Below are 15,643 nucleotides of genomic sequence, written 5' to 3'. Positions count from 1 at the left end.
GGATTCGATTGCGATCCTGCCGCCTGTATATTTGGAGTTTGCATGTTCTCCCCCTGGTCATGTGGATTTTGCTCCGGGTCCTTTCCGCTGCATTTAGAATCAACATGCCTTTTGAGGATTTGGCTGCAATAAATGTATGTGATAAGCCACTTAGTTTATCTATCATTTGTAGCCAGGCCGATTCTGAAAAGGGTCTATATAGCTCAATGAGCCATACCTGGTGAAATAAAAAGTAGTTTAGTTTAGGGGGTGGGTGGCTGGTTGGGTCGGTAGGTCGGTTAGAGGTTGAGTGGGCGGCAGGGTGAGTGGGTGGCAGGGTGAGTGGGTGAGTAGGTAAGTAGCTGCGTGAGCGGGTGGACTGGTGAGTGTGCGAGTTAGAGATTGAGTGGGTGGATGGGTGGGTGTGTAAGTGGATGTGTCGGTAAGTGGTTGAGTTGGTGGCAACGTGCGGGTTTTTGAGTGGGTGGGTGTTTCTGAGTGGGTAGGTGGCTGAATGGGTGGGTGAGTGGGTGACTGAGTCAAGAAAGTGGAGCGCCATGGTGGTGACATATTAACTACCTCGCCTTTTGTACAGGAGGTTGTGGGTTCGATCTCGATTATGACGCCTGTATATTTGGAGTGTGCATGTTCTTGTGGTTGCATGGATTTTTCTCCGAGTCCTCCGGGTTTTCTCTCCATATTTAGAAACATGCATTTCGAGGTTTTGGCTGTTCTGGAACTCACCCACTCAACTACTAAAGCCACCCACCAACCCACTCACAAACCCGCTCACCCTACCATGCACTCAATTTTTAATCAACGCACTCATGCACACACCCACTCACTCGCTCAACCACTCATCCACGCACCCACCTACACACGCACTCACTGACTTATTTGAGCAGTCATTTGTGGCCGCGTCGCTTATGAAAAAAATCTATATAGCTCCGTGGGCCTTTCCTGGTAAAATTAAAATAGTTAAATTATAGTTTACAGTTGGGTGAGTGGGCGGTGAGTGCGTTGGTCGGTGAGTGAATGGGTGGTTAAGTAAGTAGGTGAGGGGCTGGGTGAGTTGTTGGGAGATTGAGTGAGTCACAGTGTGAGTGGGTGGGTTGGATCGTGAGTTGGTCACTGAGTGAGTGGGTGGGGTGAGTGGGTGGGTAGGTTGGGTGGGTGGGTGGGTGAGTGAGTTAGTGAGTGCATGTGTAGGTTGGTGCGTGGATGAGTGGTTGAGTGAGTGAGTGGGTGTGTGCGTGAGTGCGTTGATTAGAAATTGAGTGCATGGCAGGGTGAGTGGGTTTGTGAGTGGGTTGGTGGGTGGCTTTAGTAGTTGAGTGGGTGAGTTCGAGAATTGTACGCCACTGTGGCGAGATGTTAGCTACGTCGCCTGGTATTTTGGAGTTCGTAGGTTCCATCCCAACCCTGATGCTTGTATATTTGGGGTTTGCATGTGCTCTATGGTCACGTGGATTTCGACTCCACATTTAGAAACATTCATTTATCGGATTTGGCTGCTATACATTACTGTGTGATAGGCCACTTAGTGAAGCTCTCATTTGTGGCCAGGTTACTTTGGAAAAATATTTTATATAGCTCTGTGGGTCTTACCTGGTAACTTAAAAAATAGTTGAATTTAGTCAGTTTGGATTAGTGAGTAGGTGGAATGTTGAGTGCGTGGGTTAGAGATTGATTTTGTGGCAGGGTGAGTGGCTGGGTGAGTTTGTGATTGGTTGGGTGGGTGAGTGTGTGAGTTAGACATTGAGTTGGTGGATGGGTGGGTGTGTGAGGGAGTGAATAGGTGACCTGGTGGGTGAGTGGATTGTTGAGTGAGTGGGTTGTTGAGTTAGGGAGTGGGTGGGCTGGTAAGTGGGTTGGTGAATTAGTTTGTGGGTGTGTGGGTGAGTCAGTCAGTTAGAGATTGATTTGGTTAGTGTGTTGAGTTCCCGACGACGACTCGGAGACGGCTTGAGGGTAAGGGCTTTCGCCAAAGGTTTATTAAGTATATTACAATAACACAAAGGGTGTGACAACTTCCCAGGGGTTAGGGGTCCTACACTAAGTCCTGGTCCAGCCCGGCTAGCTCCGGTCTCTCTCCCTCGAGTCGGATGGGGGAACTTGCCAACCCCACCGACCGGGAAGAGCAGCACCTCCTACGGCTACCACCGGCTTCACTCCTGACTCTTCGTCGATCCCTCTCTACCCCTGGTTCCCTCTCCACCCTTCTCACTCTACCCGTTCCCACAGTGATCCCGCTTTCGTCACGGGGTCCCCCTTAAATACTAGAGGAGACATGACGTCATCGAGCCGCCCAGCGCGCATGATGCCACGTTCCGTGACGTCATCGCACTAGACGGCACACATGACGTCACGTCCCCATTTTACTCTACAAGTGGTTTGTGTGTGGGTGGGTGGGTGTTTGAGTGGGTGGTTGAGTTAAAGAGTGGAATGTCAAGGTGGCAAAATTTTATGAACCTCGCCTGTATATCTAGAGTTTGCACGTTCTCCCCCGTGGTTGCATGGAATTTTCTCTGGGTACTCCAGGTTGCCCCTCCACATTTAGAAACATGCATTTATAGACTTTGACTGCTATAACGTTCTATGTGAAAAGCCATTCCATTGAGCAATCATTTGTACTCTGCTTGTTTCTGAAAAAGATGTATATAGCATGGGCCTTACCTAGTAAAGTAAAAAAAAGCTACATTTTTATTTGGTGTGTAGATGGGCGGTTTTGTGGGTGGGTGCGTGGATGAGTGGGTGCGACGTTCGATGGGTAGTAGGTGAGAGGCTTGGTGAGTGAGTGTGGATTAGAGATTGAGTGCGTGGCTTGGCGAGTGCGTGGCTGGGTGAGTGAGTGTGTGCAAGGCTCGGTGGTTGAATTAATGGATGGTTGAGTTAGTGGGTCGGTGTTTGAGTGTGTGGTTTCGTGGGTGGGAGAGTCAGAGAATGGAGTGTCATGGTGGCAAGATGTTAACTACCTCGCCGGGTATACAGGATGTTGTGGGTTCGATTCCACATTTAGAAACATGCATTTAGAGGAGTTGGCTGCTATAAATGTATACGTGATAAGCCACTCTGTTGAGCTATCATTTGTGGCGAAGTTGCTTCTGAAAACAATCCATATATCTCAGTGGGCCTTGCCTGGTAAAACAAACATAATTTATATTTAGGCCGTGTTGGTGAGTGGTCGGGTTGGTGAATTAGTGGGTGAGTTAGTGGGTTAGTGGGTGGGTTAATAATTGGATGGGTGAGTTCATGAGTGGGTGGGTGAGGGTAGGTCAGTGGGTGTGTTAGTGGGTACGGGTTTGAGAGGGTGGCTGGGTGAAAAGGTGTGTGGGTGAGTGATTGGGTGGGTGGGTGGTTTGGTGCATGGGTGGTTTGGTGCGTGGGTGAGTGAGCAGGTGGGTGGGTGAGTGAATGGATGTTTGTGTTTGAGTTAGTGGGTGGGTGATTGGATGAGTGGGAGGTTGAAAAGGTGAGTGGATGGGTGATTTAATGCTTGGGTGGGTGAGTGGTTACGTGGGTAGTGGGTCGTGGCTGGCTGAGTTGGTGTGTGAGTGTTGGTGAGTGAGTTAGTGAATGGGAATGTGGGTGAGTGATTAGAGTTAATGGGTACAAGATTGAGTGAATAAGAAGATGGGTGAGTTGGTGAGTGTTTGGGTTAGAGATTGAGTTGGTGGTTATGTGATTGAGTAGGTGAGTGGAGGGATGGGTGAGTGAATGGGTGTTTGAGTTAGTGGGTGGGTGATTGGATGACTGTGCGAGGTTGAAGGGATGAGTCGATGGGTGATTCAATGGTTGGATGAGAGGGTGGGTTGGTTAGTGGGTGGGTGAATGTGGGAGGTTCAGTGAGTGAGTTTATGCGCGAGTGGTTGCTGAGTGGGTTGGCGGGTAGGTGAGTGGGTTTGCTGGTAGGTGAGTGGGTTGGCTGGTAGGTGAGTGGTTTGGCTGGTAGGTGAGTGGGTTGGCAGGTAGATGAGTGGGTTGCCGGGTAGGTGAGTGGGTTGGCGGATAGGTGAGTGGGTTGACGGATAAGTGAGTGGGTTGGCGGGTAGATGAGTGGGTTGGCGGGTAGGTGAGTGGGTTGGCGAATAGGTGAGTGGGTTGGTGGGTGGGCGAGTGAGTGAGTGGGTGTAGTGGAGTTGTAGCCTCAGTAGTGGGTGAGTGACTGGGTGAGTATGTGGGTGGATGAGTTCGTGGCAGGAGAGTTAGTGGATGCGATAGTGAGTTAGTGCATGAGTGGGTGAGGGGATGGGTGAGTTAGTGGTTGGATGATACGGTGAGTTTGTGAGTGCGTGGGTAGGTATTTGAGTGAGTGGATTGTTGAGTGAGTGGATGGGATGTTGAGTGAGTGAGTGGGTGGTTGGGTTGGTTCGTGACTTTGTGGGTGGGTGAGAAGGTGAGTTCGTGGGTGAGAGAGTGAACGAATGCCTGTTAATACGTGGGTGGATGAGTAGGTGGGTGTGGGGGTTGGTGAGTGAGTGGGTGGGTTAGAGATTGAGTGGGTGGTTGTGTGACGGAGTGGGTGGTTGTGTGATTGAGTGGGTGAGTGGACGGGTGAGTGTGTGGATATTTGTGGTTGATTAAGTCGGTGGCTAATGCGAGCAGTGTGGGAGCTTGAAGGGAGTGAGTGGTTAGGTGAGTGAGGGGTGGGTGAATGAGTTAGTAGGAGCGCTAGTGGGTGGGTGAGTCATTAAGTGAGTGAGTTGTGTGGCTGAGTGAGTGACTGGATGGGTGGATGACTGGGTGAGTGAGTGGGAGAGTGATTGAGTAAGTGAGTCAAGCGGGTGGGTGGGTGAGAAATTGAGTCAGTTGGTGGGAGAATGGGTGAGTAGTTACGTGTGTAGTGCGTCGTGGGTGAGTAGGTCAGTGCCTGGGTGAGTTTCTGAATAATGGGTGGGTTCATGAGTTGATGGGTTGGGTCAGTGATGTGGTGCGTGGGTGATTGAGTGGATGGATGAGTGAGTGAGTGGGTGAGTGCATTGGTAAGTGTGAGGGTGTTTGAGTTAGTGGGTGGGTGATTGGATGAGTGTGCAATGTTGAAGGAGTGAGTGGGGATGGGTAATTGAATAGCTGGATGAGAGGGTGGGTTGGTGAGTGGGTGGGTGAATGTGGGGGGTTGAGTGGGTGAGTGTGTGGATGAGTGAGGGTTTGGGTGAGTGAGGGGTTTGGTGAGTGAAGGGGTCGGTCAGTTCGTGGGTTAGTGAATGGATGGAATGGCTGGGTGAGTGAATGGGTGGTTGACCGAGTGAGTGAGTGGATGGGTGGATGAGTGAGTGGGTGGGCAAGCGGGTGAGTTGTTGCATGGGTAATGGGTGAGTGGGTGGTGAGTAGGTGTATGTGGTTGACTTAGTGGGAGGGTGGGTGAGTGGATGAGTGTGGGAGGTTGAGGGTGTGAGTGAATGGGTGAGTCAGTGGCTGAATGAGAGGATGGATGGATTGTTGAATGAGTGTGTGAGTGTGGTATGTTGAGTGGATGAGTTAATGTGTTGGTGTGTAACTGAATGAGTGGGTGGGTGAGTGAGTGGGTGGGTGAGTGAGTCTGTGCATAAGTGTGTGGGTGGGTGAGTGGGTGGGTGGGTGAGTGAGCTCGTGGGTACAAGATTGAGTGGGTTGCTTGATGAGTGCGTCAGGATGGGTGAGTTTGTGGGTGGGCGGGCAGGTTAGAGATTGAGTAAGTGGGTAAGCTAGTGGGTGGGTTAGAGATTGAGTGGGTGAGCGGAGGGGTGAGTGAATGAGTGAGTGATTTGTGGGTGTGGTTGGATGACAGGATGGGTTTGTGATTGGGCGGGTGCAATGGCAGAGCCAGGATTTTCAGGTAGGGGGGAAACCCCTCCAGCAATGAAAAATCATAGGAGTTGTTAGTAAGTAAGAACTTGTCCCTTGCTTTTTATTCGACGCGTGTCCAGCGATGGCGCAGCCATCGATCGAGGGTCGGATTCGAACGTGTTGTGTGATCGGCATCGCGCTCACTAAAGGTGAATGCCTTGAGGGAAGTTGTGTACTATGCGCAACTTCGCACAATTCTGTGAGTCACTTATAACTGCTTTGCCGTTACTTATTGCCAATTATGGACTCAGACTATTATCCTATCATCTCATAGAGTTCCTGGCACGTAATAATATGCTACACAGTGGCAGTAGGGGTCGCAAAATGCCGATTTATTACTAATAAACCCCAATGATCCGATCGAAATTAGGGATTTTGGTCGGATCATTGGGGGGGCCACGTGCCATCACACCCCCCCCCCTCCCCCCCCACTGGCAGAATGGATGGGTGGGTGAGTGTGGGAGGTTGAGTCGGTGAGTTTATGCGTGAGTGTGGCTGAATGAGTGGGTGGGTATGTGAGTGAGTAGTTGGGTGGGTTATTGGGTGGGTGAATTGGTTGGTGGGTGTGTGAGTGGGTTTGTGGATGGGTTAGTGGGTTGGCGGGAAGGGGAGTGGGTTGGCGGGTGGGTGAGGGGGTTGGCGGGTGGGTTAGTGGGTTGGCAGGGAGTGGGTTGGGGGGTAGGTGAGTGGGTTGGGGGGTAGGTGAGCGGGTTGGCGGGTAGGTGAGTGGGTTGGCGGGTAGGTGAGTGGGTTGGGGGGTAGGTGAGTGGGTTTGTGGGTGGGTCAGGAGTGACTAGGTGGGTGGGGGAGTAGTGGAGTGGTAGCCTGGGTAATGGGTGAGTGGGTGGGTTGTTCACTGGGTGACTACGTGCGTGGGTTCGTTAGTGACAGGCGACTTAGTGGATGCGATAGTGAAGATGCAATAGTGAGACAGAGTGGATGGGTTGTTGATTGAGTGGGGTGAATGAATGAGTGAGTGGGTGAGTTAGTGAGTGGATTGGTGAGTGGGTGGGTGAGTGCACGAGTGAGTGGATGGGTTAGAGATTGAGTGAGTGGTTGAGTGGATTGGTGATTCAGTGGGTGAGTTAGTGGGTGTTTGAGTTAATTTGTCTGTTAGTCTGTGGGTGATGGAGTCGGTGACTGGGTGAGTCTGTGCTGGTGGCTCGGTGGATGGTTGAGTTCATGGGTGGGTTTTTGAGTGAGTGGATGGGTTGTTGAGTGAGTTGATGGGTGAGTGAGTGGGTGAAACGGTGCGTGGGTAGGTTAGTGAGTGAGTGGATGGGTGGGTGATTGATTGGGTGAGTGTGTTGGCAAGTGAGAGGGTGAGTGGGTGAGTGAGTGGGTGGTTAATCGGTTGGTGGGTGCGTGAAGGAGTGGTTGGGATGAGTTAGTTATTGAGTGGATACGTCAGTGAGTGAATGGGTGGGTGAGTGAGTGAGAGGTTGCGTTGGTAGTAGGTGAGTGGGTGGTGAGTGGGTTGGTTCTTGAGTGAGTAGGTGGTTTGTTAAGTGAATGAGTGGGTGGTTGGGTTGGTTAGTGAGTTTGTGGGTGAGTTGGTGGGTGGGTGAGTTAGTGGTTGAGTTAGTGAATGAATGCCTGTGTTAATAAGTGGGTGAGTGGGTGTGGGGTTGGTGGATGAGTGGGTTGGTGAGTGAGTTAGTGAGTGGATGGGTGGATGAGTGAGTGGGTGATTGAGTGGATGGGTGGATGACTGGGTAAATGATTGGGTAAGTTATGAGGGTGAGTAAGTGAGTTACAGGGTGAGTGGGTCGGTGGGTGATTGGGTGGGTGGGTGAGTGGGTGTGATCATCGCCATGCTCTCCATGGAGCTCTCTGTAGTGAGGGGCAGCTCACAGGGACGGCTGTTGCAGGGATTCACAACAGCTGCTTCTCCTCCTCCAGTTCTGAACCAGCTGACCAGGGTTGCCAGACGAGGCCAAGCAGCTCCTCGAGTTGTTCCACAGCTTCCTTCATGCCTGCCGTGCCACGTGCAGCTTCTGCATGAGGCTACTCTTCCTCCTCAACCGTGACAAGCTGTGGACATACTGACCCATTAGACACTACACACAACTCAGTACTTGGCAGACAAATGCCAATTGCACACCAGGTGCTGAGTCACCTTGTGCCCACAGGGACATCTGTCTTTGGGGGTGCCCTTTCACACGTGTTGAGATGAGATGTGATGTAAAGCGCTCTGAGATGCCCCGGTGTACAGAAAGGTGCTAAATCATTCTCATCGTTATCACTGTGTCCAGCAATAATGAAATTGTCTATAGATAGATAATCTGTATTTGTAAACGGGGACCATGACGGCTTAACGTGATGGTTAGACCAGCTCATCATTATCATAATACACTGAATCGTGTGTGCATGAATCTATTATTTACGTTAAACGCAAATTATATACGTGTGTGTGTGTGCGATGCGCGAGTGCTGTGCACTCACCTCCACCTCGCTCTGCAGACGCTGCTGCTCCGAGTGTTCACTCTGCTCGTTATCGCGGTAGGGCGCCAGCTCAGCGTGCAGCTCTGCCACTACACGTTGATACCACTGAATCTCTGCCTGCAGAGATTCCAGTTGCCAATTCCTGTCAATGAACTGCGTGGGCCACGGGCAAATGGCGGCAGAGGGACACAGGAAAGCATTTTAACGACTGCGTGAGGTTATTGCAGAACATACAGGTATAATGACACACACAACCAGGATCTTCATTTATAATTGAGTAATGTAATGAGCTACGAAGCTCTTTTACACAGATGTCCATACACCACCTTTGACCAAATAAACCGAAATGCATCCAATCATCTCAGATCTTGGAAGAAAAGCATGGTTGAACCTCAAGTGCTTGGATGGGCAACCACCATCAATACAAACCAAGATAACACCTATAAAAGCATGATGAAGACCGCTTGTGTTGCAATCGAAACGTCGTGGGTTTTTTTTATATTATTAAAAAAAGTACGTGACTTTACCGAAAGAATCAAGAATATGAATTCCTGCAGTCACGAAAGTTTTATGTTAAACATTTTTTAGGAATTAATTAACCCAAAATCTGGATTAAAATAATAGATTAAGATCGCTTCCCAACCAAAAAGAGGGAGGGGATGGAGATGCATGTAGCAGAGGGGAGCAGATGGTCTAGAAGTCGTAGGTACTTCTACTAGAGGTGGGATGGTGGATCGTAACGTGGTACAGTCCTTAAACAGAGAATGCTCAGTAACCTAGTGCGCATCCATTCTGTACAACCTTCAGTGTGAAAAATAAGTGTATACATACAGTCCTCGACTTAGGAACACCATACTTACGGAGACCCGACTTACGGATACCCGACTTCCGAATCTGTTTCTATGAACTGTATTAATTTTTGGTTACCATTGACTTTAAAACGCGAACTTGCACTTCCAAACTGAACCACAGAACTATTTTGTTCAGTGCTGCGATCCTCCACGAGATGTCATGAGTCAGCCTCGTGCACGCGCACATGTGCGTATATGTGAAAGTGATTGTGTGGGGAGCGGTAGTGTTGCAGTTCACGCGCTGCGCTACAAACCCACCGACCCAAGTTCAATTCCAAGTCACGGCCAACACCAGTGACGATTATCTGAACCATTCCTGGGCCTCCCGTAGGTCAACTCGGCCTCAAATGAGCACCTAGCGCGCTGTATAAACATCACCACTCGGGACACAAATGCAGCTGGGTGTGGTGCTGGCACACAACCCCTCGCATGCCGTGCTGGCTTTCATAGGCTATCGCTAACAGCACGTGCCCCAACAGCCTATTAAGCTACAAGTGTAGCGGTGAGCACGCTTGTGATTTGAAAGCGGTGAGTGAAAATGAAAAAAATATTTTTACTACATTTTATGTATTACTTACGATACACTATAATTTTAGTGTTAATGCAAATGTACATGATTTCTTATTTACGAGTTTAACAATGCTTGACTCTTTTGTTGAACCTTAACACATTTGATAACACTGACAATATGGGAATTTAAATATCGCACAATATTGTATTCCGAATTACGAACCGTTCCGACTTATGAATGGGCCTCAGGAACTAAATGCGTTCGTAAGTCGAGGACTGCCATATTATTGATATATTTGTCTATTATACTGTGTGTATTATTAGTTGTTTATCATGTAAAATTAGTTTACACTTGAAAAATATTCACCATAAATCCGGTATGTGGGGAAAAAATATTGATAGAGTATGTGTAGTGGCATAGCGCTGGCTGCTGGTAAAAAAGGGTAACTGCGGTGTATGGTAGTACCCACGTCAGCAGGCCACGATAGACACGAGAGGGGGACATCTAGGGGAAAGGTCACAGAGGGGGGGCCATCGGGAACCCGCTAGTAGGTTCCAGAGAAGGGGCGTGGCCGTGGCGGAGCGAGGCTACGCTGAGAGTATAAGAAGGGCCCCTGTGAGGGACCTTGTGGCTGTTGCTGGAAGTGGGATCCTCGTCGTGCTGTTCGTATATATAAGATAGTCGTCGTCACCATCTCGTCATCGTCGTTGTCGTCTCGTCGCTGTCGTCTCGTCGCCATCGTCGCTGCCGTCTTCACTCGATATTACGCTGCTAGATAGGTGTTCGCCGTCTCCGTTCAGTGCTGTCAGTGTTAGATGGTTAGTGTTTTGTATAGGCAAGCAACGGTAATAGTGTGTACCCACGTAGGGTGTCTGTATTATCCCAATGGTGCTCGTTAAATAAAAGAAGCGCCTAAAAGTCTTACTGTCTCTGAGTTAGTCACTACACATGTACACATGAAAGTGACTACTGTAGTCAGAGATGCAAACGCTTGGGCGTCATCTGGTGCCTTACTGTCGCCATCCAGCGTAAACTATTTGGGTCTTTATAGTAAAGTTCGTAAATCTCAAGTACGCCATGGCAAGGTACCACAGTACATAACATGCGATTGGCTATCAATGACTTGAGTACGTTAATAGTGAAAGTACGTACAACGGGAGGGCGTAAATAATGGTATTGCTGTATATATGTGCGTTTGTGCCATGCCGGACTTCATAGGTGCTCGCTAACAGCACTTGCTCACCTTCGCCTCACTCTGCTGGTGCAGCACTTGCAGATCCTGGAGCTGAGAGTGAATGCTCTGCAGGTTTTCTTGGCATGGCGCCAGCTCAGCGTGCAGCTCTGCCACCACACGCTGGTAACCCAAAATCCCCACCTGCAGGGATCCCAGGTGCTCATTCTTTTCGATGAGCTGCATGGGCCACGGACAAACGGCAGCAGAAGGACATGGCTAAGCATTTTAACGACTGCGTGCAGTTGTTAAAGAACATACAAATCCAACAAACACATACAGAACCAGTATCTTTATTTTAAATGAAGGAATCTGATAAGCTATGAAACTCTTTTTCACAGATGTCCATACACCACACCACCTATGACCAAATGACCCGGAATGCACCCAATATTATAAGATCTTGGAAGAAAAGCAGGGTTGAACTTTGATGGTACTTGGATGGGTGACCACCATCCATACAACCCAAGATAACACCTATAAAAGCCCAGATATATGGATTAATTAACCCAAAAGCTACTTTAAAATGTTCGATTATAATTGCTTCCCAACCAAAAATAGGGAGGGGATGGAGATGCACGTAGCAGAGGGGAGCAGATGTTCTAGTAGTAGTAGGTACTTTTACTAGAGGTGGGATGGTGGATTGTAATGTGGTACAGTCCCTAAACAGAGGATGCTCAGTAACCCAGTGCGCATATACACATCTGTGTGAAAAATAAGTGTATATATAGGCAGTCCTCAACTTACAAACACCTGCACTTACGAACCTGCTTCCATCAAATATATATTTTATAACATTGACTTTAAACGCGAAGTCGCACTTGAAAATTGAACCGCGTCACTATTTTGTTCAAATAATCACCACGGTAATGTGTTACCCACACGACCTTGAACTTGAGGCATCGCGCAGAACGCGGCATGCAGTGTGGGGTTAGCTGGGTGGTGCAGGGAGCTGCTACTACTTGCAGAGGGGGGCGGGGCAGGGGGGGACTGAGTCCTCTTGCATAATTGACTTGCGGATTGACCGATGCATAGACGAAAAGATAGCACGTGAATGAATGAGTGTACGGCTGGACTGCAAATGAATGGACAATATTCTTCATCGCCATTTAAAAAAAAAAAACTTAACATTGTAATCCATCACCCTGTACATCTGCTGAACCAACGTATCCTACAGCAGCATATGAGTGTGTTTTCCTGAGTGTGTTTTTTGCGTATGATCGGTATGTGTTTTACGCATGATCCATATTTGATATCACACAAGATATTTGCCTGTTTTTCTAATGATCTGCACGTGTTTCACGCATAATCTCTGGGTTTCACACATGTTCTGTGTGGGTGGCCGGGACCACCCTCAGCTGCCTTTTTCTCCCGAGTTGCGATGTGTACACATCGTACCAGATACTAATTTAAGGCTGAACCGACCTCTCGAGATCCAGGACGCAGTGGTGATGGTGGCTGTAAGCGGGAATCGAGCTCGGGTCGCCTCGTCCTCCTCACCCCTCACCTCGTCCTTCTCATCCCTCAGCTCGTATTCCTCACCCCTCACCTCGCCCTCACTTCGTCCTCCTCACCCCTCACCTCGTCCTCGCCTCGTCATCTTTACCCCTTGCCTCGTCATCTTTACCCCTTAGCTCATCCTCCTCACCCTCACCTCGTCCTTCTCTAACCCCTCGCTTTCCTCACCTCGTCCTCACCCATCACCTCGTCCTCCTCACCCATCACCTCGTCCTCCTCACCCATTGCCTCGTCCTCCTCAACCCTCGTTCTCACCCCTCGCCTCCTCCTCACCCCTCGCCTCGTCCTCCTCACCCCTCGTCCTCCTCACCCCTCACCTCGTCCTTCTCATCCCTCAGCTCGTATTCCTCACCCCTCACCTCGCCCTCACTTTGTCCTCCTCACCCCTCACCTCGTCCTCGCCTCGTCCTCACCCCTTGCCTCGTCATCTTTACCCCTCAGCTCATCCTCCTCACCCTCACCTCGTCCTTCTCTAACCCCTCGCTCTCCTCACCTCGTCCTCACCCATCACCTCGTCCTCCTCACCCATCGCCTCGTCCTCCTCAACCCTCGTTCTCACCCCTCGCCTCGTCCTCCTCACCCCTCGTTCTCCTCACCCCTCGCCTCGTCCTCGCCTCGTCCTCCTCACCCCTTCCCTCGTCATCTTTACCCCTCAGCTCATCCTCCTCACCCTCACTTCGTCCTCCTCACCCCTCACCTCGTCCTCGCCTCGTCCTCCTCACCCCTTGCCTCGTCATCTTTACCCCTCAGCTCATCCTCCTCACCCTCACCTCGTCCTCCTCACCCCTCACCTCGTCCTCCTCAGCTCGTCCTCTTCACCCCTCGTCCTCCTCACCTCGTCCTCCTCACCCCTCAGCTCGTCTTCCTCACCTCGTCCTCACCCCTCACGTCGTCCGCTTGACCTTTCACCTCGTCCACACCCCTCACCTCATCCTCACCCATCACCTCGTCTTCCTCACCCCTCACCTCATCCGCTTTACCCCTCAGCTCGTCCTCCTCACCCCGCGTACTCCTCACCCCTCAGCTCGTCTTCCTCACCCCTCACCTCATCCTCCTCACCCCTCAACTCGTCCTTCTCACCCCTCATCCTCCTCACCCCTCGTCCTCCTCACCCCTCGCCTCATCTTTCTCACCCATCGTCCTCCTCACCCCTCGTCTGCCTCACCTTTTACCTCGTCCTCCTCACCCCTCGACTCGTCCTCTCACCTCAGCTCGTCCTCCTCACCCGTCGTCGTCCTCACCGCTCACCTCGTCCTCCTCACCCCTCGACTCGTCCTTCTCACCCCTCATCCTCCTCACCCCTCGTCCTCCTCACCCCTCGTCCTCCTCACCCCTCGCCTCATCTTTCTCACCCATCGTCCTCCTCACCCCTCGTCTGCCTCACGTTTTACCTCGTCCTCCTCACCCCTCGACTCATCCTCACCCCTCACCTCGTCCACCTCACCCGTCGTCCTCAACCCTCACCTCGTTCTCTCCCCTCGCCTCTCGTTCTATTCACCTCGTCGTTACCCCTCACCTCGTTCTCACCTCATCCTCACACGGCTACCTGCACTCTATGTAGTAGACGTGAATAATTGACTATAATTCAGATTGTTATTAATAACTTTATTACATGTTTTGTCACGAATCAAACATCACCTCCACCTCACCCTTCACCTCGTCCTCACCCCGTCCTCGCATCTCGCCTCGTCCTCCTCACCCCGTTCTCCTTCACCCCTCGTTCTCACCCCTCACCTCGTCCTCCTCGCCCCTCACCTCGTTCTTCTCATCCCTCAGCTCGTATTCCTCACCCCTCACCTCGCCCTCACTTCGTCCTCACCCCTCACCTCGTCCTCGGCTCGTCCTCACCCCTTGCCTCGTCATCTTTACCCCTTAGCTCATCCTCCTCACCCTCACCTCGTCCTTCTCTAACCCCTCGCTCTCCTCACCTCGTCCTCACCCATCACCTCGTCCTCCTCACCCATCGCCTCGTCCTCCTCAACCCTCGTTCTCACCCCTCGCCTCCTCCTCACCGCTCGCCTCGTCCTCCTCACCCCTCGTTCTCCTCACCCCTCGTTCTCCTCACCCCTCACTTCGTCCTCCTCACCCCTCACCTCGTCCTCCTCACCCCTCACCTCGTCCTCCTCAGCTCGTCCTCTTCACCTCACCCCTCGCCTCGTCCTCCTCACCCCTCGTTCTCCTCACCCCTCGCCTCGTACTCACCCCTCACTTCGTCCTCCTCACCCCTCACCTCGTCCTCGCCTCGTCCTCCTCACCCCTTGCCTCGTCATCTTTACCCCTCAGCTCATCCTCCTCACCCTCACCTCGTCCTCCTCACCCCTCACCTCGTCCTCCTCAGCTCGTCCTCTTCACCCCTCGTCCTCCTCACCTCGTCCTCCTCACCCCTCAGCTCGTCTTCCTCACCTCGTCCTCACCCCTCAGGTCGTCCGCTTGACCTTTCACCTCGTCCACACCCCTCACATCATCCTCACCCATCACCTCGTCTTCCTCACCCCTCACCTCATCCGCTTTACCCCTCAGCTCGTCCTCCTCACCCCTCGTCCTCCTCACCCCTCAGCTCGTCTTCCTCACCCCTCACCTCATTCTCCTCACCCCTCGTCCTCCTCACCCCTCACCCCTCGCCTCATCTTCCTCACCCATCGCTCTCCTCACCCCTCGTCCGCCTCACCTTTTACCTCGTCCTCCTCACCCCTCGACTCGTCCTCTCACCTCAGCTCGTCCTCCTCACCCGTCGTCCTCCTCACCCCTCACCTCTCCCTCGCCTCGTCCTCCTCACCCTTAGCTCGTCCTCACTCCTCGTCCTCCCCTCCCCTTGCTGTTCTCACCCTCACCTCGTCCTCCTCACCCCTCACCTCGTCCTCCTCAGCTCGTCCTCTTCACCCCTCGTCCTCCTCACCTCGTCCTCCTCACCCCTCAGCTCGTCTTCCTCACCTCGTCCTCACCCCTCAGGTCGTCCGCTTGACCTTTCACCTCGTCCACACCCCTCACATCATCCTCACCCATCACCTCGTCTTCCTCACCCCTCACCTCATCCGCTTTACCCCTCAGCTCGTCCTCCTCACCCCTCGTCCTCCTCACCCCTCAGCTCGTCTTCCTCACCCCTCACCTCATTCTCCTCACCCCTCGTCCTCCTCACCCCTCACCCCTCGCCTCATCTTCCTCACCCATCGCTCTCCTCACCCCTCGTCCGCCTCACCTTTTACCTCGTCCTCCTCACCCCTCGACTCGTCCTCTCACCTCAGCTCGTCCTCCTCACCCGTCGTCCTCCTCACCCCTCACCTC

The 15,643-nt window shown here is 51.8% G+C and overlaps 1 long non-coding RNA gene across 2 annotated transcripts in view; it reads left to right on the top strand.

Moving 5' to 3' along the window:
- The window catches only part of LOC142929247 (uncharacterized), a 29,104-nt gene extending 18,571 nt beyond the window's left edge, over positions 1 to 10,533 (top strand). For both annotated transcript variants that reach the window (XR_012945470.1, XR_012945471.1), the window contains one exon: positions 7,708 to 10,533. This is a non-coding gene — a long non-coding RNA (uncharacterized LOC142929247). The remainder of the gene's footprint in view (positions 1 to 7,707) is intronic.
- Positions 10,534 to 15,643: the final 5,110 nt, after the last annotated feature.

This window comes from Petromyzon marinus, chromosome 27, assembly GCF_048934315.1.
Source record: "Petromyzon marinus isolate PM22_M1 ecotype Great Lakes invasive population chromosome 27, UKy_Petmar_22M1.pri1.0, whole genome shotgun sequence".
Classification (NCBI taxonomy): Eukaryota; Metazoa; Chordata; class Hyperoartia; order Petromyzontiformes; family Petromyzontidae; genus Petromyzon; species Petromyzon marinus.
The sequence above is the reverse complement of the archived record's forward strand: the minus strand, read 5'-3'. Positions and strand labels throughout refer to the sequence as shown.